General features: G+C 39.0%; 1 long non-coding RNA gene across 1 annotated transcript; it reads right to left on the bottom strand.

Annotated features, from left to right (window-relative positions):
• Positions 1-435: 435 nt before the first annotated feature.
• Positions 436-23,216, bottom strand: LOC309626319. Its single transcript, XR_014243115.1, has 2 exons — positions 18,313-23,216; positions 436-18,236 (listed from the first exon to the last, which is right to left on the bottom strand). It is a non-coding gene; the product is annotated as an uncharacterized lncRNA (long non-coding RNA).
• Positions 23,217-23,427: the final 211 nt, after the last annotated feature.

Raw genomic sequence — 23,427 nt, 5'->3', positions numbered from 1 at the left:
GCTGAAAGACGTTGCAACTTCTTCACTGTCACCAAGTCTTCAGTGGCTAGTCTGTTAAGCTCAACACATACCTGAAGTAAGTGAACTGGTCCTCAGCATAGTTGTGACAAAATCAGTAATCTCTTATTGCACCATCATTCACTAATTCTGACACCGTCTGCATAAAGGATCTGATCTATACCTCTGTAGTTGAAAAACATTTCAAAGAGGCAGACAACTTATTATGGCCTTTAAATTAATTCTCCTTGGGGTGGGGTGAAGAAAGAAACCACCCGTTTAAATTTTTTGAGGAGGACATACAGGGAAAACCAGACCATTTTAGATCATATTAAAAGAATGAACCAAAGAGTCTACCAGTGACATAGATGTCATCTCTTCTGTGAACCTTTTCATTACGCTCTACATCAGGATAGAATTCATGCTCCTATGACCTTCTCCTGCATATTTATATTATCACACATATCTCACTCCACTGTGATTATTTGTTTATGTATCTGTCTCCCCTACAGGATTGTAAGCTATTTAAGGACAGAGACACTTTGCACCATTTGTCCTCTCTGTGTCTGCTCAGGCTTGACCCTAAAGTTGCCTGATGAACTAACTATACTAAACTTAACTAAAAAAGGACTCTCTGTGTCCTCCCAGAGACGTTACTGGCACAGGAATACTCTAAGCCAAAGTAAAGAATATGCATGTATTTTATTGACTACAACTCTGATGCCTAAGTAGGAGCAATGTCCAAAACAAAGCCAAGTTTCCTAACAGGACTTTAAATCAAGTGTTCTCTGTTTTTGAGAATCTATCCCAACCTCTTGCTCCCTCTGTCTAACTCTTGATGATTGCTTAATGCTCTGCAGCTGTTTTCACTTCCAAGATTTTAAATTTTCCTTTCACTGACCAAAAGGCACTGAACAGCTTATAAGGAAATAGTATTTTGAATGGAATTACTTCTCCTATTTCCCTCCCAATTTTGCTCCCCTGCCACCATCTGCCGCAAACATAATCTAGCCTCTCTCACACGGTCCATCCAATAGCTACCTGTGAATTCCATCACTTTAAATTCCTGTGCAGAATTCCTCACCTATGCACCAGCTCAGCACATCCATCTATCCCAAGGCTTGTTGGTGATGTAGTTTCTACTCTGCTTTCCTTCATACATGCTGCACATCATCGGACAATCCATAAACTCAAATTGTCTATGAAAATGCTGCTGAGGAAGCACAGCCCGTGAATCTTTACATGGAGAAACTACTAGAGGAGATGGCCTAAGGATGACTTACTTGGGTCAAGTCCCAATAGCCCAATAGAAAGCATTTCTTTTGCAAGATAGATTGTCTAACTATCCCGTTAAAATGATGTTCTCTTTGCATATTCTTTGCCTGGGATGTTTAGCCAAGTGCCAAAGCCTAAAGAAAAGAGCAGAGGGCTAGAAGTCCTGAATCCAGGGTTCTAGACTCAGCTTGAAACTAGCTCTGTGATCCTGGCCAAGTTGCCTACTTCTTTCAATTGTCATTGTTGAATTCACCAGGCAAGCACTTGGGCTAAGGAAAAAAAAGTACTGAACCTGTGATAAAGGTGCTTTTAATAGTGTCAAGAACTGTGAAGGGTCTGAGATTGTAGCTTACTTAAAATATAACAAGTTAGTCTGCCATAATTTTGTGGATGCTGGTAAAAAAAAAAAACAAACCATGAGATTCCTGGATCAGAGACCAAGGACTTTATTATCATGACCTAGCAAGCAGCATGAGCATCTGCACATTTGCATCAGTTGTCCTTGCTCCCAGGTTGCACAGGTATGATGCAGATGGGCCCAGAAGGAAGCCTGTGTACCACTGATTGGATTTCAGGACAGGGGTCCTGAGTTTATGGACCCTGGGAGTAATGCAGTATTCTAAAGAACAGTTTCTGCCAGAAGGTGAAACTTTGCTTGTTGTGGATACCACATCATCATGGACTAAAATTTTGTGTACTTTTCTGGTATGTCTCTGACAGATCTGAATACAAATCACTGGTATATATTTTTTAATTTTATTGAAGTATAGTTGATTTACAATGTGTTAATTTCTGCTGTACAGCAAAGTGATTCAGTTATACATATATATATTCTTTTTCATATTCTTTTCCATTATGGTTTATCACAGGATATTAAATATAGTTCCCTGTGCTATACAGTAGGACCTTGTTGTTTATCCATCCTAAATCATTGATATTTTATTTAATGATTTCATATGTGCTTTATAAATATAATAGGAGATCTAATTTTAGAGAAATGAGACAAGTATTTTATATTAAATGAAGGACATAGATAGGAAATAAGAAAAAGTAGAAGTTGCGATGTATTTCAGGTTGATGTTTAAAGATTATTTATTGTTCCCTGTCTGAAAATTGCAATATATAATCCATGTGCTTTTCCATTTCGCTCTTCAAATCCTGTCTTCTAATAATAAGCCAAACAATTCCTTTCATGCCCTCTACTGGATATTGGAAGTTAAACATCGATAACACTGGAAGGTAACCAAAATAATAATACACATGATCATCAAAACCTTCTTTTATAGCGTTTTAAAATTAAAATTCAGCTACATTGGTTCATGAATGTCAGAATTCCTTTTTCTGTGCCTAAAATGCAAATTTCAGCATCAGCTTTTCCTACTGCATAAAAATTATTGGTTGAGGGGAAGGGAGTGAATAGATGTAAGGTTTCTATCACTGCCACCTTTGAGGCATCTCTAGAGTGACTGTACCATTGTGATATTTAGGAAGCCTCTATTTTATTGCGGTCCTGGTTCAACAGTAATATCTACTGACAGTTGAAGCTTGTATTAGAAGGGCAGCATGGTAGAACAAGCCCATGACTGAAGAGCTTCTCCATATTAGTTGCTCCATCGCACAATTAGAATCCATCAGAAGGAGGGCACAGCAGTACTTTACTTGATCATCCGGTCGCCTATGACCATCCCTACAGAATACCTTGGGGGTGTCTGGGAAGATATCCCCCAACCTCAATTCAGCTCATCCACTCTCTCCCAAGAGCTGAATTTTACTCAACAGAGCCATACTAGTTATTAAATATTGAAGTATTCCATAACAGTTGGTACACAGACACTGTCCTTGGCTACCACATGCCACTCACTGTATTCTGACCTCTGGGCCCTACCCTGGGACTCCTTGGACTTCCCCAAAATCAAGTAATTGAAAGGTCTAGACCTTGTCTACACATTCCAGGAGATTGCCTGATCCAGTCCACCCAACCATCTGGAGCCTTCAGGCCCTTTGCAGGCCCACTTGGGTGCAGTCCTGTCTGACTTAACTATGACCTCCCAACATCACTCCCATAATGATATTGCACAACTACAATTCAGCAGGGTCAAGGAAGAAAGCGGGGCTATACTTTTCTCTCTACGTAGCGAAAATAGGTTAAGATTTAGGGAGCACTTATATGCCAGGCACACTATGCATTATTTCATTCACTCTTTACAACAGCCTTATTTTACAGATGAGTAAACCAGAAACATCTACAGATGGTTCCTGACTTATGACGATTCGACATGATATTTTGACTTTATGATGATGTGAAAGCGATACCCATTCAGTAGAAACCATACTTTGAATTGTGAATTTCCCAGGCTAGCGATGGGCAGTACGATCCTCTCCCGTGACGCTGGGCAGCAGCAATGCTGAGCCTCAGCTCCCAGTCAGCCACACGGTCAGGAGAGTAAACAACCCCTACGCTTACAGCCATTCTGCACCCACACAGCCATTCTGTTTTTCACTTTCAGCACAGTATTCAATAAATTACATGAGGTATTCAACACTTCATTATAAAATAGACTTTGTATTAGATGAATTTGCCCAACTGTAGGCTAATGTTAAGTGTTCTGAGCACATTCAAGTTAGGCTAGGAGTAGTAAATGCACTCTTGACTTATGATATTTTCAACTTATGATAGGTTTATCAGTACATAACCCCACTGTAAGTATAGGAAGATCTGTAGTAACTTCCACAAGATCCCTCGGATGGTGCATGGGAGAGCTAGACTATGAAGCAGATCTGACCAATACCAAAGCCAGATAACTAGTGAAATTCACCCAATGCTGCAAACCCAAGGACAGTCGAAAGAATATGCAACTGGCTCTGCAAGTACTTCCAGCAGAGGAGCTTCAGAAGTGGTTTACACAGAGGCAGGATCACTAGGAAGAGCATGGAGCCACCCAACAGGGGGAACACATCGAGATGGAGACAGTCTCTTACCTTTGTTTTCATATAGTCTCGGTCACTTGCAGTCGCACCCCCTACTCCAAGGAGGGCAAGGGAGCTAAACTTTGGATTACCTGTGGTGCACCTCCACAGGTAAGCGGGAAGAGCCCCAGACTACTGCTCCATTTGTTTCTTAATATTGAGTGTTAAAGGAACTTAAAAAAAAAAAAGCACAGTCATGACTCTCATACAAATACAAAACAAATATGTCAAAGCTTTCATTTGACTCATTAATTAAATGAGGGAACTGGTAAAATGAGGCCTCAAACAACTCAACAGGGAATCCCATTAAATAGATAGAGTACAATTGCTTGGTGGTTGAGAGAGTACAGCTCCAACAACAACCAGTTCCAAGGAGAAGCCAAAAAGTAGAGACATTTATAAGTCAGGAATATTGAAAAGAATTTGCAAATGGAAACAAAAACAAACAAACAAAAAAACTGGTGCTTTTTGCTGGGAGAGGGGAAGAAAGTCAATCAACTCTCTACTGGACAGAATTTATCTGTATGTTTATTGACATATTTGCATTGCTCTCAGTTTTCTGCAAGTTAACTTTAATCTCTGCAGAATTATAAAACAGCCTAGTCAAAGACAAAGGTGCATATATTCCTATAGGCAAATAATCCCCAGTGGTTATAGCATTCCCTTGAAAAGATATTAATCTTGTGTGCTTATTCCAATGTCTCCAGTGTTTCCTTATGTGGATCAAGTGGAATAAAAATGAATAGGATTGATCCATGAGTACTTTCCTTCCCTTATGAGGTGCCATTGGGCTTGGATTGGAGAATCAGCAAGAAAGATTAGGAAAATTAACTATTACTCTTCAGCATCAGAACCAGCAGAGTATTTCAGAGATGAATTATAAAAGCAAAGACATTTTCACATTCATTCATTCAAGCAACTAATTCTTGTCGATACCTACTATATGTCCCGCTCTAGGGAAGCTGTGGGTCCAGGTGAGGTTCCAGGGAACTAAGCCCTGGAAGTTACAGTCACAGTTACTCCTGTAACTGAAAATATTTAACCGCGAGTAAGGTGAGCTGCAAGTCTAGAAACACGGTGTGGAAAATCCTGTTCACCTGCTCTCCACTTAGGCACACTGTCTGACCACCTTACGCATCCATTTTTTTCATGCCTCTACAACTTGTCTGTGAATTTTTTTCACCATACTCTCCCTTCATCCACTCTCATCATCCCCAACCCTAGTGCCAGAACATTCTTGGTCATGTTAAAGGTCTATTAGAATACCCCCAGTAAAGTAGTGGGTCTTAAAACTGACATCACAGTGAGCCTGGGGTAAAATTTTCTTTGATATAAAACTCGTGTCCCTCTCCAAGTCAAGGGCCTTATTTCCAGGCCTTTAATATTCATCCGTCTTATCTAAGATATTATTTACACTTGATTTAAAGTTTGCAAAACTTCAAAGCAAATTAAATCTTTACTGACATAAACACAAACTATGAATGGGCGGGAGTGCCATCAGTGGGCTGAAAGAAAGCTGACACATATCTACCAGAAGGTGGCAGTGTTGACTCTCCTAACATCTCAGATCAGAAAGGCTCTTGAATGGAAGGACAGAAGCTGGGTGTGGCTGTTTCTTGACTCACTTTACATTTAATTCAGAGGCATCCTTTACAGAACAGAATGCGACTTAGCTCTACTTCAAAGTTCACCGTCACCATAATATTCAAAATATACACAGAGGCAAAACACAATAAGGATATTTTTTTAATTAATTAATTAGTTTATTTTTTATTTTTGGCTGCGTTGGGTCTTCATTGCTGCACGTGGGCTTTCTGTAGTTGCAGCGAGTGGGGGCTACTCTTCATTGCGGTGCGCAGGCTTCTCATTGCGGTGGCTTCTTGTTGTGGAGCATGGGCTCTAGGTGCGCGGGCTTCAGTAGTTGTGGCACGTGGGCTCAGTAGTTGTGGCTCACGGGCTCTAGAGCGCAGGCTCAGTAGTTGTGGCGCACGGGCTTAGTTGCTCCACGGCATGTGGGATCTTCCTGGACCAGGGCTCGAACCCGTGTCCCCTGCATTGGCAGGTGGATTCTTAACCACTGTGCCACCAGGAAAGTCCTAGGATATTTTTTTAAGTAGCATATGAGTCCACAGACATGTATTGAACCATTACAATGTGGCAGGTTCCCTGCTGAAAGTTCTATGTGGAAGACACAGAAAAGCAAAGGACCTTAACCCTTAAGAAGTTTGGAATATACTTTGGAAGAACTTTATTCATAAAATCATCAGAATTTCTCTTTTAAAATTCTGGCCCCAATCTAACTAGATGCTCCTGGATCTTTTCTCCTCAGAGACACTAAACTTACTGATTCCTGTCTAACCGTAGGGTCTTTCTTTATCCTTAGCCTATCATGGCCATGTTTTCTTCACCACTTTTACTTGTTTGACTTGAAATATCTCAGCCCCTTACATTTTTGGTGCTGAAAGGCAAAGAAAATAAGTCTTGGCATGGCCCCTTACCAGTGGAAGTAAGGGGGACTTTTCTCACCCCTTCTTCCCAGACAGGCAAACAGCTCCAAACTCTAAGATCCTGGATTATGCCCAACTTGAGCCTTGCAATCCTCCCAAGGCCAACATGATATTTCCCACAGAAACCTCAGCAGCCTACCCACACTTAACAAAAGTTTAGTAGTCAAGAATTTTTTTTTAAAAAAAGGACTTATATTGCTTATATTCCCAAATTTAACCATTTCACAATCTGCATTTCAGGATATTTACTAGCATGTTATGACAAAGAATAATAATGAACCCGAAGCTCCTCAGCTTGCTTAAAGAACAGTGTCCATAATAGTAATTAATAGCCTGTCCTAGGTCCTTCTGTGTATCATGCTAAGACTCTTATTTGGCTTCAATGAAATGAAAATCACTGTATGGGCACTGCATCTGTGTTACTAGGCTCTGACTCAGAAAGCTCATTAATCTCAGTGAGTGTCTCTGGCAAAACTGCACAGCTCTAGAATTCCCATAGGTGGGGTAGAAGGAACAATGAGCTGTGTGTTAGTTTATTTACAGGCAAAAGAAATAATATAGTCAACTTCTATACCATCACTGAACATCTACTGCTCCCTCTTCTCTCCACCACCTCTCAGGTTTGAGATTGTTTTGCTAGTTAAAGCTCATTGCTGAGAATGCAGTGGCTGATGCTACGGAGGGGGAAATGCCAGGTCAGCAACTGAACTGCTAAAGCCATATGCGCCTGCTCCATAAATGCCCATTTTTCATCTTTAGTGGGCTTCAGAGTTTAATAGCTAAGACAGACAATGCAAAGAAAAATATGACCACGGCAAAACACAGAAACTGCACTTTGGCTAAAATTAAGTCTTCATACCAATCATGCATTTTTAATGTGAACGTTTATAGAAATCGTCTCAATGTTTAGGCAGTATTTTTCTTCATTGGTTATTTATGATGCTTTGAGCTGGAAACATGAGCTAAGTGGGAAAGTCAGAAAATGGGATTTACTTAACAACCACAACTCTGTCCTAACATAAATAAAAAGAAGAAAGCCCATCATCTCTTCAAGTTGCATCATGATAAATAAACCTAAGAAGAAAAAGCTACCAGGATTCATCACATCTATTTTTTCTTCCCAACGTGGAATTCCCTAATACGTAATATCTGATTGGTTTATTTTTCTCTATTAGGGATTCTCTGCCATGTTATTTAGTTTAATTGTGCCATGTTATTATTTAGAATGTGAACATAGAAAAAAGTTTTAATAACATTGAAGAGCTTAATAATTAAATAACTTCAGCCAAATGAAAATAGCTGGGGGTGGCTGGGAGGGGGATGAAGGAGAGTAACATAAAATTAGGTCTGAGAGTAGAAAAAAAGGAAGGACTTGAGAACCTCAGGAGTGAAACTGGCCCCCTAGTCTGTTCAATTCTTTAAGGGTTGATGCCGGGCCTCTCAAATGCAGTCTTTACTTTGGAATGTGAGTGTGAGATTCCCTGGGAGATGATTAAAGTTCTGCAGTGGATGTAGCCCTGGGATTAAGCTTCTGCAAACAGATTTGCTACTGTAAAACTGAGTAACTGAGCCTAGGTGCTGAGGCTCAAGGCTGGACCATCATATATATGTATATCTCTCAAATTTAGACATGTTTCCTAAACAGCCATCCACACAATTCTAGCATCTTCAGAGAAGCTGAGACTGACGCTAGGTTCTGTGTCCTGAAAGAATGCATTAATCCCCATTTCACACTCAGAATAATCCCTGGAAATATTGTAAACAGACTTAAAATGCCCGAAGTAAATAGGAAAGCTGGGACCCACCAGAGGGAACTTGTGAGGCAGCTTATTTCTGTTTCAGGAGGAGATCCCGAGAATCACCCATGACCATTCCCATGTCTAAAGGAGCCTTTTCAAGTTCTGTTTTTATGAAGCCAAGAGATCTTTGCACCCCATGGTAAATAAAATGTAGCAAACAGGACACAATAACTGCCTTAAGTGGTTTCATCAGCCTGTTAACGGTCAGGAATGATGGTTTCACTCCAGCCAGATTATGACATGGTTCTAAATTTTCACAGCAGGTTTGCTGATAAAGGTGAACTTCACTTAGCCCAGACCTGGCAGACTATGGGTCATGCTGATCTCTACCTTTTGTTGAGCTCATTCTTAAAATAGTACCTTCCTGCCTGGGCGCCCTCTGAGGTGATACCTAGAGCTGGAAGAGAGCCAGGGAAGAGAGGATGAAGCGGTTAATGGAAATTAGAGGAGCTATCACGCCTGCTGAAATGGCTCCAAATGTGAGGATTAGCTAGGCTGGCCCAAGAGGCCAGCTAATTGTCAAGACTGAAACATTTGGATCACTGCAGATCCCTAGACAGAATCTAAGGACTCTGATAACAGGCAAATACATTTCTAGGAGGAATCTATAGTTGGGCACATAGCCTCGGTACTAACCACCAGTGGGTCAACCTATGTGAGCCCAATAAGTGTGTTTTAAAATAAAATAAAGTCACAGGTATTTCTTATTCTGAGTTTTATTGAGTGTGTTCACTATGTGAAAAATCACGAAGCAGTCCACCTAAAATTGTATATATTTCCACATACTTCAATAAAATGTTTGCTTAAAAAAAAAAGGCGGAGGATTGTTCTGGATATGGGGTCAGCAAATTATGGTCCCTGGACAAAATCCTGCCACCTACTGTTTTTTTACGACCTATGAGCTATGAATGGCTTGTATATTTTTAAATGGTTGAAAAAGAACAAAAAAAATAATATTTTGTGTATGTGGGTTTTACATGAATTTCAAATTTCGGTGTCCATAAATAAGGTTTTATGGAAATAGCCACATCCTTTCCTTTACATATTGCCTATGGCTGTTTTGGTGCTACAATGAGTTGACTAGCTGGGAAAGAAACAGTGTGACCTGCAAAGCCTAAAATATTTATATTTATATTATTATATAATTATTATATTATATATATCATATATATAATATATATAATACATTATATATTATTTATATTTTATATTATATATAATATATATTATATTATTATTATCATATATTACTTATACATAAATATTTGTACTTATATACGATCTTTTACAGAAAATGCTGACCCTTGTTCTAGATTTAAGGAGACAAAGGACATCAGACCACCAAATATAATACATTATTCTTGATTGGACCTATGTCAGAAAAAAAATGCTATAAAGGACATTTTGGAAACAATTTGGAAAATGTGAGTATGTTCTGTGTAATCAGATAATATTTTTATAACCATGTTAAATTTCCTGGTGTGATCATGGTGTTGTGGTTGTTTATGTGGAAGAATGTCCTTGCTCTGAGGAGGGATATAGGGCTGCAACTTACTTGCAAATAGCTGGGGGAGATGTATACAAAGAGTGCACAAATTTATCACAAATGTGGTAAAGTGTTACCAATTAGTGAATCTAGGTGAATGATATCCTACTATTCATTTCAACATTATTTGAAGTTTTCAAATAAAAAGTTGGGGAAAATAATAAATATAAACCTAAAAACAATATTAATTTTAAAAGAAGTCGCTAGGCAGGATACAAATGATCGATCGGTAACATATGCTGAGGGCCGATCAGTTAATACAAGTGGTTTGAGGTTTGCACATAAACCTCTTCAGCAGTTATGCTGGGGGGGTTGTCATCTATCAGCCAACGGCTCTCATCCTCGTGGCTTTTCTGAATTCTCCTGTCTGTTTTTTCTGAGCCAGTTCCAGACTGCAAGGGGTTTACCAAAGATTTACTTGTTATTCAATCTCTACATTCGAACCAAAAATGATAGTCAGTGTTTATCCTGTCTTTTGAGAAACTAAAAAAGTTACCTCCCACATAAATGTACTTTTTAGTTTTTCCTAGTGGGACATAGAAATCCATCATTAACTGTCACTTTGCCTTTTAGAAATTATTTAATTCCTCGAAGATTTATTATCTGTTTAATCAGAGCAAACTCCTAATGCATCAGTAATGATCAGTAACGTACCAGTAATTATACACAATTCTCAACCCATATTTCATCTGTGTATTTTTATGAAAGTTTTTTTCTAAATTATGCTTTTGTCTGTGGGCAGTAATTTTGAGGTTTAGGAACCAGCTGAGGTATAGATTATCTTGAAAGGTTGCATATGGATCTGCAAGGGCTTGGGAATTCCATGAAGAAGCACTTGCGGGCAGGGGTCACGAAGCATTTTTGGCTCTGCAGTGCAGTAAATGTGATTGTCACTCTTCAGGACCAGTCCCTTAGCTCCGTGTCAGGTTGACTCATTGGAACATAAAATCTATTTGATCACAATTCATTTTGTCTCAGATTGTCGGCAGAGACTATATAGGTTGTGGCTTCTCAAGGAAACAAAAACAGCATTTGTTTTACTAATAGAGCTGATGGTCTCTTCAAAGCAAAAATCTAAATCAGAAACAAATTGTCCTTTACCCACTGGCTGCGATTTAAAACAACTCCCCAACTGTCACAGAAAGGAACGAGACTGAATTCGATGTAAAATGCATGAACCAGTTACTAAAAATAAAATTGGAAGCACTTTAGTTGCTACAACCTTCATTCCAGGAAAATGAGTTATACGAGTGTCTTATATTGTTTTATGGAAGTTGGAGATTAAAATGATTTTTGGTAGACATTGTGTCGGCTTTCTATTCGAATGAGTCCAGAATGAAGCTGAATAGAATTATGGGGGAAAAAGAATGAATGACCATTACTGGCAGCAAAACAACCAGGCATTGCCAATAACTTTTGAAGCACATATATACACACTTTACACTCCTTTCAAATTTTTTATTGGTTATGTCCATGTAGAATGAAGGTTCTATACCAGTGATACCTCTCAAAGCTGATCCCTGATGACTCAAACTATTTTATGGCTGATCCACTCCAGAGTTTGGAGAAAGGGGATAGTGGTCAGCTCTTTGTAACCCCATGTGTCCCATTCAAGGCCAGCAACTGGTAACGTCATCCTCCTCCTCCAAGAAGATGACTGCAAAATGCTTTTACAAAGTGAAGTGTAAAAGTTAAAAAATCAGACATATGTAGTGGGAATAATGTTTTTTATCTCTTCTTCTTGGTAACGTCTTTTTATTCTCCACTCCTTATATCATTTATACTGAACATTAATGCTGAGGCTTATTGCCCCAGTGAAGAGAAAGCACCAAAAACCCCAGGAAGAACAAAAGAATCAAGTCCGTAGGCTCAAACACCTGTATTGAATTTCAAAATAGGTTCTTCAACCTATGACAGAGGCAGATTCAAAGGGGGAAAACAAAAAAAAAAAAAATGTTTTCTTGAGCTCCAGAAGGAAAAGAACATGAAGTGCTCAGAACATGGTGTTTATATGATAAAGTCCTGTGTTGTTTTCCTGAAACACAAAGAAGAAATAAGAACACTTGAGGGAGAGAGCTAGAGAGATGTGGGAGAGTGAAAAGACTTAAAGGGAGTGAGTGTTGAAGGCCTTTGTAAAAGGGCCTCTTAATGCTGTTGCCTCTGGGTCCAAATCCCCAGGAGGGAAAGGGTGATGGAAACCCCCGGAAAGATGTGGGAAGACAAGACAGGAGGGGACTTGTGCCCTGTGTCCTGTCTGGAATGGTGGGAGGAAAGGGCCTTCCTGGGTACCCCACACCAAAGTGGAGAAGCCACAGTAGAAGGGGAAGAACAAGGCAAGTGCAGGAGGAAAAGGAAGTCAGGAAGACCCACATCACACATATGGCACCTTAAGTCTCCGTTTGTACCTGCAGTGCCTGAAGGAGGGACTTGAGTGAGCACAGAGAGAACTAAAGTATAGGATTGCAGAGGAGGGAGAGGGACTCTCACAGCAGAGGCTGGGGATGGGCAGCCAGAGTCAGAGATGAAATGGAAAATGATGCTGAGTTTCAGAAGCTCAACGGACCCCAGCCAGAGCTGAGTCTGGAGCCCTGTCAACAGGGTAGAAGGCTGAACCCAGCAGAGCAATTGCCCTGAGGTAAGCCTGCTGAGATAACAGTCTTTGAGTTACATCAACAGTGGATGCCAGCAGAAAAGTGATTGCAGCCAAGGTTTCTCTCTCAATGCCAAGATTATACATAAATTCCCCAGAGCCTCTGACTGCTCCTGGGGAGAGCGGAAGGAGAAGGGAGAGGAGATGAAATAGGAAATGATTAGGTACCCCTAAATGCCATGGTTCTCAACCAGGAGTTAATTTTGTTCCGTGAGAGACATTTGAAAACGTCTGGAGATGTTTTTTGGTTGGTACAGAGGGGGAGGGGACGTACCTACTGGCATCCAGTTGTCTGAGGCCAGTGATACTGCTAAACATCCTACAATACAAAGAACAGCTCTCCCAGCAAAGAATTATCCTGCCCCAAATGAGTAGTATTGAGGGTGAGAAACCCTGAGCCAAAGTGACCAAGTTACCCCCATCAACAGAAATAAAAACATGAGAAATGTTTTTGAAAAGTTATATTTTTGCACACCTGAGTTTCTATGACTGAACGGACACACACACACACTACAATACAAAGATGGAGACTTGAAGAAAATGGTGAGTGGAACACAAAATGGTAGGGTATATCCCTGAGGACCTTCAATATTTAAAATTAGATAGGAGAAACCAGTAAAGACGATTTCAGGAAGAGGCAGCGAGGTAGAGAAGAAACCAAGAAAGTATGTAGTATCACAAAAGCTAAGGGAAAGAGAAGCTCAAGAAGGACACTCCAAGAAGTCAAGGTAACTAGGAAAAACTATGTCAATTGAATTCCGCCTCCTGCCTATTTGGGAAGGGATGAGATCCAGAGGACATGTGAAAGGATTAGCTTTGGGTAGGAGAAGAGATTCTTCCTCCTCTGCAACAGGACGGAGAAAATGAGAATGGGTGCAGATATAGGTAGGTTTGTAAATTTTATTGCAAATAAATTGTGAATTTCCTACATCAGAGGCAAAATAATCTGCTAAAACTGAGAGAAGAAGAGAAGAGAAGCCAAAGAGTGTGGAAGCTTTGAAATGGTAACCATGGAGAGTAGGTGGGTCAGTCAAGGACAACTTGGCAGGATGCATGGGCAGGGTTGAGTGCCCAGTTGAGGCGGTGATCATGAAATTGTAGTGATAATGATCAGCATGTTATGTGATATTTCCCTAGCACTTTTCAGCTGCCTGATGAAAAGAGGGATGCACAGAGGAATGTACAGAAAAGACAGATAGCTAGATTAGCCAGCATGGGGTTTTGGTAGGAGCAGTGGTTCTTAATTAGAGTTTGTGTCAGAATCACACTGAAATTTTTTAGAAGCACTCACGTACATGCATAGACTATATCTCAGAGTTCTGGCTGTATAATCCTGATGGTTGGTCTGTACATCCCTCTAGTTTATAGGAAGTCTTCAGTGATGTGTATCCCCCAGTTAGCGAACAGTCATCTACTTGGTGCAACTACAGACAAACTGGCCAGGGAGTTAACAAGAGAGGGGTGAAAATGATGGGCAGTAAAATCTAAACCAGATTAGAGAAAGAAGTAAAGACACAGAGTCTCACAGATAGGGATAATATGGATCTTCCTCAAATTACGAAGAGGTTATGTCCCAATAAGCCCATAGTAAGTTGAAAATAGAATAAGTGGAAAATGCCTTTATAATATATCTAACCTACTGAGCATCATAGCGCAGCCTCGCCCACCTTAAACGTGCTCAGAACACTTGAATTAGTCTACAGTTGAGCAAAATCATCTGACACAAAGCCTACTATAAAGTGTTGAATACCTTGTGTAATGTATTGAATACTGTAGTGAAAGTGAAACACAGAATGGTTGTAGGTATATGGGTTGTTTACCCCCGTGATTGCGTGGCTGCCTGAGAGTTGCCTCTGCTCAGCATCAGGAGAGAGAATCGTACTGCATATCACTAGCCTGGGAAAAGATCAAAATTGAAAATTTGAAGGACAGTTTCTACTGAATGCGTATTGCTTTTGCACTATCATAAAACTGAAAAATCACAAGTTGAACCATCATAAGTTGAGGACTGTCTGTAGAGAGATCAATATATAGGAGGTCCCAAAAAAGTCAAATAACATGTCCTATGTAGAAGAGTGCTGATAGCACGTTCGAATTTAGCAAATTTAGAGTACATTTTCATTCCCACCCTAACTTTCTGTAGAGGAGAAAAAAATAACTTGTAATCTCCCAGAAAGCTGCATTTTTTGTAAGTGAAACGCTCAGAAATGTCCAGAAATGCTCATCATTTCTTTGATGCTAATTAAACACTGAAGTTTCCAAAGATGGATTATGTCACATGATGCTGCCCATAGGGGTTATAAGCATCTCCCCCCATTCCTCACAGATGTCTTCCCACAGGAGATGAAGAACAAAGAGACAACACATTTTAAGCATTGAAAGAGGATGATGAGAAGGCTGTCCCTATACTGACGACTGGACCTGCTGAGGCCCTTCAGTCATTTCACTGTGAACCTTCACGGTTTCTTGCCTTCCATACTGTAAGACAGGAACACTAAGAGGAAAAGTTGTGACTTTCTTATGCAATTCATGTGTTTCCATTTTATAATTTTTTTTAGAGTAGATAAAGTGATTGCTAAAAAGAGAACATTATTTTAGGATGGAGGCAGAAAGAAGACTTTGGATAATAAGGGCCTTAGGAAATGAATTTAGGAGAATTATTATCCCTGATCCATAAATTATTTATACAGATCATCTCTTTAAGACCAATGAATCTTTAAAGTTGTCTGCTTCTAATTTCAAGAATATGATCACTGATATTCTCATCCCCCAGCAACACTTCTGCCCAACTCTATCAACAAGGGAGATTATTTGTGGGATGGGTTCCATATCTGACTCAACTGCCACAGGCTGGAACTGAGCTGTGCACTGGCCTGGGGGCTGAGCAAAGTCTGTGAAGAGCAGAGAACACCCCCAAATACTGGCCTCCTGGCCTGGCCTCGTGTGACTTGGCCTGACACACTCTCTGGGGTTCTCCCGCAGTGAAGACGCGATCCCTCCGTACAACGTGCTCTCAATAAGTTGTTGTAACTTAGCGGCTCCCCAAGTTTTGGGTTTGTTTTCTATTTTTGCAAGATTGGGTCTCATTTCATTGGAGTGGCAGAGGATGCTCTTCATGGTCCGGCCCCCATCTCCTATCACTTTCCACCCTCTCTCTCTGAAGCCCGCACTCCAGCCACACCAAGTGATGGCATTTCTTAGTGATATGGCATTTCTTGCACATCTGGGGACACATTTCCCCAAGCCGTCGGGTTAAGAAACAGAGACCCAGATTCTATTCATAGCTTTGCCATCAGTCATACAGGGGGCCTCAGTTTCTTCCTCTACAAAATAAGGGGGTTAGAGACATAGCAGTTGCAAAGTTGTGGCCCATGTGTCAATTCTAGCCCCAGATATCCTTTGACAGGCATAGTGTTTGTGTGTGTGGGGGGGGGAGGTGGTAGTGTTTATTCCACTCCCCAGTCCAACCTAGTCCCCACCACTCTCTCTCACCTATGGCCAGCAGCACACACACTTACCTTAGTACCTGGCCCGTGAGTGCACGTGAATTGGCCACCAAGAAGCCAGATGATCTGTAAGGTTTCTTCCAGGTCTGATAACATGTGAAGTAAATTAACTCTAAACACACAGGCTCAAGCAGATGGTAAATGTGCAAGAAACACATAAAAGACCTCAGCTTCAGGTACCAGAGCCCCTATCAAATAGTCCTGGACTGACACCAAGACCTTTACAAAACAATCAGATTCCCTTGACTGATCCCATATGGCTAACAAATTTGCTTTCTTTTACCATGTGGCTTAACAGGTATAATCACCATTGCTCCCAGGATGGTCTGTTTTTCCACACAAAACCAAACTGATTTCTCCACAGAACGCTTGTTCCTTTTGAAGTTGTAACCCAATGATCAATAATCTTTATTTTCCTTCCTGTATAAATAATTTATATGAGAGAAAATAAAGGTCCTGATATTTCTCATTTTAGCACTGACTAGCATCTGTAAAGTTCAGCTGCGGTGGAGGAAATCTGGAGCCCATTTCTCTCCACCACTTGATTTTGACAGGATCATGAACCACTGGAATTCCTGTCCACCCTGGGGAAACTTGTTGTTCAGACTCTGTGATATATGCTCACCTACTCCCAACATCCATTTCCTCTGACATAAAGAGTATGGCCTTTTCTTTGACCAAACCCATCTCATCTTAAACTAGTTTAAACCCTTTTTACACTAAACTCATGCTGCTCAGGTGTGACAAAAACAAATAAATCATCCAATTTGCCCCGAAGAGAAAAGGCTATGACAACTGCTAAAGGGCAAAGGGCTAGATCTGATGGTCTCTTAAGACCCCTTCTAGCTCTGCTATTTTATGATTCTAATTTAAGTTCATTGAAAGATTACGCCAGAACTGTGGATGCCTCAGAATATCTTATGAATAAAAAGTACTGAAAAAGAAATGCTATTGGTCTACACTAAGAAATCTCTCTCCAAAAATGAAAACAAGGGATCATTGAGAATGTACATGTGAAGACACCAACTTCTGAACATCAAAGAAGAGGCCAAAGTAATGCAGGGCTGGAATATGCAGACTGGCACCCAGAGATTTGAGAATTATGTTCAGATGATGATCTACAGTTCTGGAGAGTCCAGGCCTAGGATACTCGAGATGATTTATGACTACAGAACTATGTGCAAGAAATTTTTTTGGAAGTGGAGTAAAGAAAGATGAGCTAGAGTCTCAATAAGTGCTTGCAATCCTCTGAGAAATAGCTAAGCCCTTGTAAAGGTTATAACCAAATATGTGAACATTTCTAATCTTGATCAACCTTTTGGAAGTGAGTACATATTGTGACTGGAAAGACAGAGCGAGTACTCATGAAAGCAGAATTATTGCATCTTTCAATTAATTTCATTCATTTGGAAATCGTCTTTCACCTCTGCAACTCCTCTGGTTAGGCAGTGCCGAAACTAAAGCTTAGAGATATTGCCCAAGGTCACTCAGATAATAAACTCCTGAATCAAACTATGCCTGACTCCTGAATCTGGCCTCTTAATCATTATGCAATATTAACTTTCTATTAAAGAAATCCATTGTTCATTTATTCAAACACTTCTGTTGATCCGAGAGCCAATGGAAATTTTAAAGCATGAGCAGCCTTGTTTTTTAGGAAGCTCACTCTGGCAGTGGCGTAGGCAGTGAGCTATGTGGAGGAAGAGGCTAGTGGCAGGGATACAGTTTAGGATGCTATTGCAGTAGGCTGAGCAGGACACGAGGAAGCCTGCTTAATGTAGTAGCAGTGGAAATGGAGAAGAGGAATCAAATTTAAAATATTGTTTTATAATAGAATTATTAACGATGGATGAGAAACTGGATAGTAAGAGGTGAGGGAGAAGGAGTGATTGGGGATGGCTTTGTCTTCTAGCTTGGAGCCTGAGTGATGACCTTGATGAAAGATGGAATATAGGAAGATAAAAAGGCCAAAAAGAAGTTGATGAGAACCTGCAATATAAAAAAACAAACAAAACAACTAATACTAAAAAAAAAAAAAAAAAAAAAAAAAGAAGTTGATGAGGACCGTGGAGATAATGCATTCAATTTGGGTGCCTGAGGCTATTCAATTAGATGTGCAGAGCTAAAAATAGTCATAGTAGGAGTCATGACTGTATATATGGAGGCTAAAGTCAAGGGAACAGGTGACATCACTTAGGGAGAGTTTATATAGAGTTAGAAGAGAAAAAAACGAATAGCTGGAAGCCTGTGAAACACCAGCATTTATGGGCAGAAAAGGAGGAACAAGCAGAAGACAGAAGCAGAGTGCTGAGTGGTAAGAGAACTGTAGAGAGTCATATTCAGGAAGCAAAGGGAAGGGTTTCAAGAAGCAAATAATACAGGGAAGCCAAGCAAAAGAGGTCCAAATATAGATCTATGGATTTAGCCATTAAAAAGCCATTAGCACAGTGGAAATTGAGCAGGGAAGTCATTGTCATTTTGAGTCATCAGAGCTGGTTTGGGATTAGGAATAAACTACTTTCCTGATGGAAGTTGTAGGAGTCTTAACTATGGCTTTGAAGATTATAGGCCAGCTATTTGGTGTTCCTGCAAATACAGATGGCATGTTTAACTGGATTCAAAATGCTGACATTATTTGATCTAATTTTTTATCTAAATTCAAAATCAAAATGAGAGGCATTCAAGGTAATAAATGCTGATATCCCATAATTGTTTTTATGTGAGGAACAAGGCCGTGTTTTACGAAGGATAGATGCCCAGAGACTTGATTAATTCAGGGCTCACAATTATTTCAAGACCTATGTTATTCAGGATGAGTCCTGTTGAGAGAAAGCATGTATTTCTGTTTCCCTAAATGGTTAAAATGAAGCTCTCACGTTCCAGGCAACAGTATCAATAATCCACTGGGCCCACCACTTTTGAAGTCACATGATTTGTGATACATTTTTAATTTGGGGACTCTCATCTCAAGTTCTGTGCATTAAAGAAAACTTTATTTTTATATTTATATTGTGCTATTTAAATGCAGATAATTCAAATTCACACAAAATACACTCACAATGTTTATATTAAATAATGTTACTTTATATATTAAATACCTAAAAGGGCTTTTTAGAAGTTAATATGTGACACATTTAACTGAGAATATATTTTTACTTTACCATATTACTTCATTAAAAAGTTCTATACAAGTGTAAGGTATATTAGTATTACCTTTAATCAAGTATTAAAGTAGTTTAATAATATCTTACTATTTGAAATACTTCTTTAAGAAGCTGATGGAGCTTGTAAGGTATTTGTATCACTTTGAACTAATCTCCACTTTGAGTGGGCCGCCTCCCCCAACCCTGTGTTTTATGTGACGGGCATAAATTATTCTGTTTTACAGCTGAGACTCTGGGTCTCTGAGAAAGTGAAAAAAACAGTTTGAGTTATGAGCAAGTTGGAGATTAAGTCAGACAAAGAATGGACAGATTTCTGTGCTTCTAGGCCTATTCTTTCCTTCTTTGTTACATCACAAATAGGCTGCTTCTATACCCCTTACCCAGTTCTACCAATCTGATGGAATCAATTGTGTTGTTTGGATTTAAAAGAAAAAATCCCTGGTTTTGTCATTTTCATTTGTAGTAACTAGTGAGATAACAATCTTACAATATCTAGAAGTATCTGTTACCTCAAAATTACAAATACCAATGATAAATAATATACAATAGGTCAATATTAACATGTTAATAAAGTTAACATTGATGTTGCCTGGGAAAGAATGGCTCCATAAAATACCTCCAGCTGCAAACATCCTATAGTCACAAAAATAGGAAGGGCTCTTTGAGGTTGGAAAGACATTTAGTCTGAAGGCCTCAGAGAAGACTTCAACAGCAGTTGAGACAAAAGAAAAAAAAAAAAACTTTTTATTCATAATCCAATTCAGCAAAGACTGAATTCTAACTGATTAGCAGGCACATGACAGGCAAATGGGTCTGAACAATGGGACAGAGTGTGGTGGAGGGATTTAAGTGTGGGTCTAGGAAATGGGAGTCTAATTTTCTTTAAGGTCTTGCCAATGACTTGCAGCCTGACTTTACCCTAATTATTTATGTCCCCTCTTTCACTCCAATGTTTTCAATCTCTTTGCCTATAGAAAGTGTCACTTGTAGTATGCTTCGTACGATACATGCCAAAGTAACAAACTATGATAGAGAATTCTGTTCAGTTCTAGCTGGAGATGAGTAGATTGGCTAGACCACGACCAACCAGAGGTAACTTAGAGCATGGGTAAATTTTTAACAAGCAATTATCTTCTTTCTCTGTTTTACATTTCAGTGTGAAAAATATTGGAAAGAGAAGAAAAATAAAAATAATTGAAATTCACCCATAAATCCAGAAATCATCGCTGTTGACATTTGGTGTATTACCTTTTAGTCTTGTGTATGTGTGCTTATGACACACTCTTAATATAATTAGTACACACTATTAAAGAGGAAAAAATGTTTTCAGTAAATTACAATCATACTACATATAGTGCTTTGTAGCCTGCATTTTTCACTGAATAGATAATTTATTTTTAGTAGTCTGTGAGGATTTTGGGTGGCTCCCATATTATTCTATTTAATGCACTTAACATTATTTATTTAATCAATCCCATCTTGTTAGATATTTAGGTTATTTTTAACTTTTTGCTGTTTAAAAACATGCTGCATTAAATATCTTTAAACTCAAACTTGTAGCTAATTGATGATATGATTAAGATAAATTTGGGGCATTAGAATCACTGAGTAAAGGAATATGAACATTTGGGCTCTTGATTATATATTCTGTAATGACTTTCCAGAAAGGTTACAACAAATTGCACTCTGTTCAGTATTATATGAGAGTGTACAATTTCCTGAATTTTCTTTTTTCTTTCATCTTTACTGTTTAATAGGTTTTTAAAAGAGTATTTTACTTGTTTTAATTTCTTTGATTATTAATGAGCCATCTTATTGAAGTAGGTTAAGTATCTGTGCATTTTTAATTGAATCTCTTATTTTTCAACCTAGAAGACAAAATCTACCATCTCATTAAAAGAATGTCTAGAAGTGCAAACTTCCAGCTTACAGTTAGGAAGGAAGTTGAAACTGAAAGCCCCCGAGGATACTCAGATATCTGCCAATGACCTATTGATAGAACAGGGATGGAAAATTTATGCAAATATATGATGCCTTTGTTCTCCCTCCAACCCCATTAATTGGCAGACACCCCTAACTGATCATGGCACTCTTCTCATTGAATCTAGATACTCTCAGAATTCTTCTCAACCCCAGCTGTTCTCATTCTGAGTTATTCCCTCTTGGTTTGTGCTTGAAATGAAAGCACTTTGCCTTTTTGGCTCGGAGTGTAGCTTACAATTACATTAGAAAAGATAAAGGTGGGGAACCTACAATGTTACATGGCTGCTGGATTCTTCCTCTGCTCTAGTCCTCTTGCAAATATGTATCATGGAAATGCAGTGTTAGCTACACACAAACGTTCTATTGTACATACTCCATTAATGCATACAACGTACTTGTGGAAGTTATGGCCCCTTTTCCATGTCCTCTTTAGTTCTAGAACAGCACTCCTTGAAGGTACTCAATAAATAGCTGTTGGCTGTCTAACAATGTGATTATCAGGATTCTTCCATGGTCTCTTCAACCTCAGTATATATTCGTCCTCCAAAGTTTGCCTTCACTGCCCAACATTCAGTTATGTTTCTTCTCCCTATCTCTTCCTATTTTCTAAAATTTATTTTATTGAACTATAGTTGATTTACAATGTTGTGTTAATTTCTGCTATACAGAAAAGTGATTCAGTTATACATACACATATACATTCTTTTTCATATTCTTTTCCATCATGGTTTATTACAGGATATTAAGTATAGTTCCCTGTGCTATACAGTAGGACCTTGTTGTTTACCCATTCTATATATAATAGTTTGCATCTACTAATCCCAAACTCCCAACCCATCCCTCCCCACCCCCTCTCCTCCTTGGCAACCACAAGTCTGTTCTCTATGTCTGTGAGTCTGTTTTTGTTCCGTAGATAAGTTCATCTGTGTCATATTTTAGATTCCACATATAAGTGATATCATATGGTATTTGTCTTTCTCTTTCTGACTCACTTCACTTAGTATGATAATCTCTAGGTCCACCCATGTTGCTGCAAATGGCATTATTTCATTCTTTTTTATGGCTGAGTAATATTTAATTGTATATATGTACCACATCTTCTTTATCCATGTATCTGTTGGTGGACATTTAGGTTGTTTCCATGCCTTAGCTATTGTGAATAGTGCTGCTATGAACATATGGGTACATGTGTCTTTTGGAATTATAGTTTTGTCTGGATATATGCCCAGGAGTGGGATTGCTGGATCATATGGCAACTTTATTTTTAGTTTTTTGAGGAACCTCCATACTATTTTCCATAGTGGCTGCATTGCCCCTTTACATTGCCACCAAGAGTGTAGGAGGGTTCCCATTTCTCCACACCCTCTCCAGCATGTTATTTGTAGAGTTTTTAATAACGGCCATTCTGACTGGTGTGAGGTGGTACCTCATTGTAGTTTTGATTTGCATTTCTCTAATAATTAGTGATTTTGAACATCTTTTCATGTGCCTATTGGCTATCTGTATGTCTTCTTTGGAGAAATGTCTAGGTGTTCTGCCCATTTTTCAATTGGGTTGTTTGGTTTTTTGTTATTGAGTTGTATGAGCTGTTTGTATATTTTGGAAATTAAGCCCTTGTCAGTCGCACTGTTTGCAAATATTTTCTCCTAGTCCATAGGTTGTCTTTTCATTTTGTTTATGGTTTCCTTTGCTGTACAAAAGCTTATAAGTTTGATTAGGTCCCATTTGTTTATTTTGCTTTTATTTCTATTGCCTTGGGAGACTGACCTAAGAAAACATTTGTATGCTTTATGTCAGAGAATGTTTTGCTTATGTTCTCCTCTAGGAGTTTTATGACTCCTAGAGGAGTCTTATATTTAAGTTTTATATTTAAGTTTTTATATTTAAGTTTTTAAGCCATTTATATTTAAGTTTTAAGCCATTTATTTATATTTTATGTTTAAGTTTTTAAGCCATTTTGAGTTTATTTTTGTGTGTGGTGTGAGAATGTGTTCAAACTTCATTTATTTACATGTGGCTGTCCAGCTTTCTCA

The sequence above is a fragment of the Balaenoptera borealis genome, assembly GCF_965194805.1.
Source record: "Balaenoptera borealis genome assembly, chromosome: 3".
NCBI lineage: Eukaryota > Metazoa > Chordata > Mammalia > Artiodactyla > Balaenopteridae > Balaenoptera > Balaenoptera borealis.
This window is presented reverse-complemented; position numbering and strand designations above follow the sequence as displayed.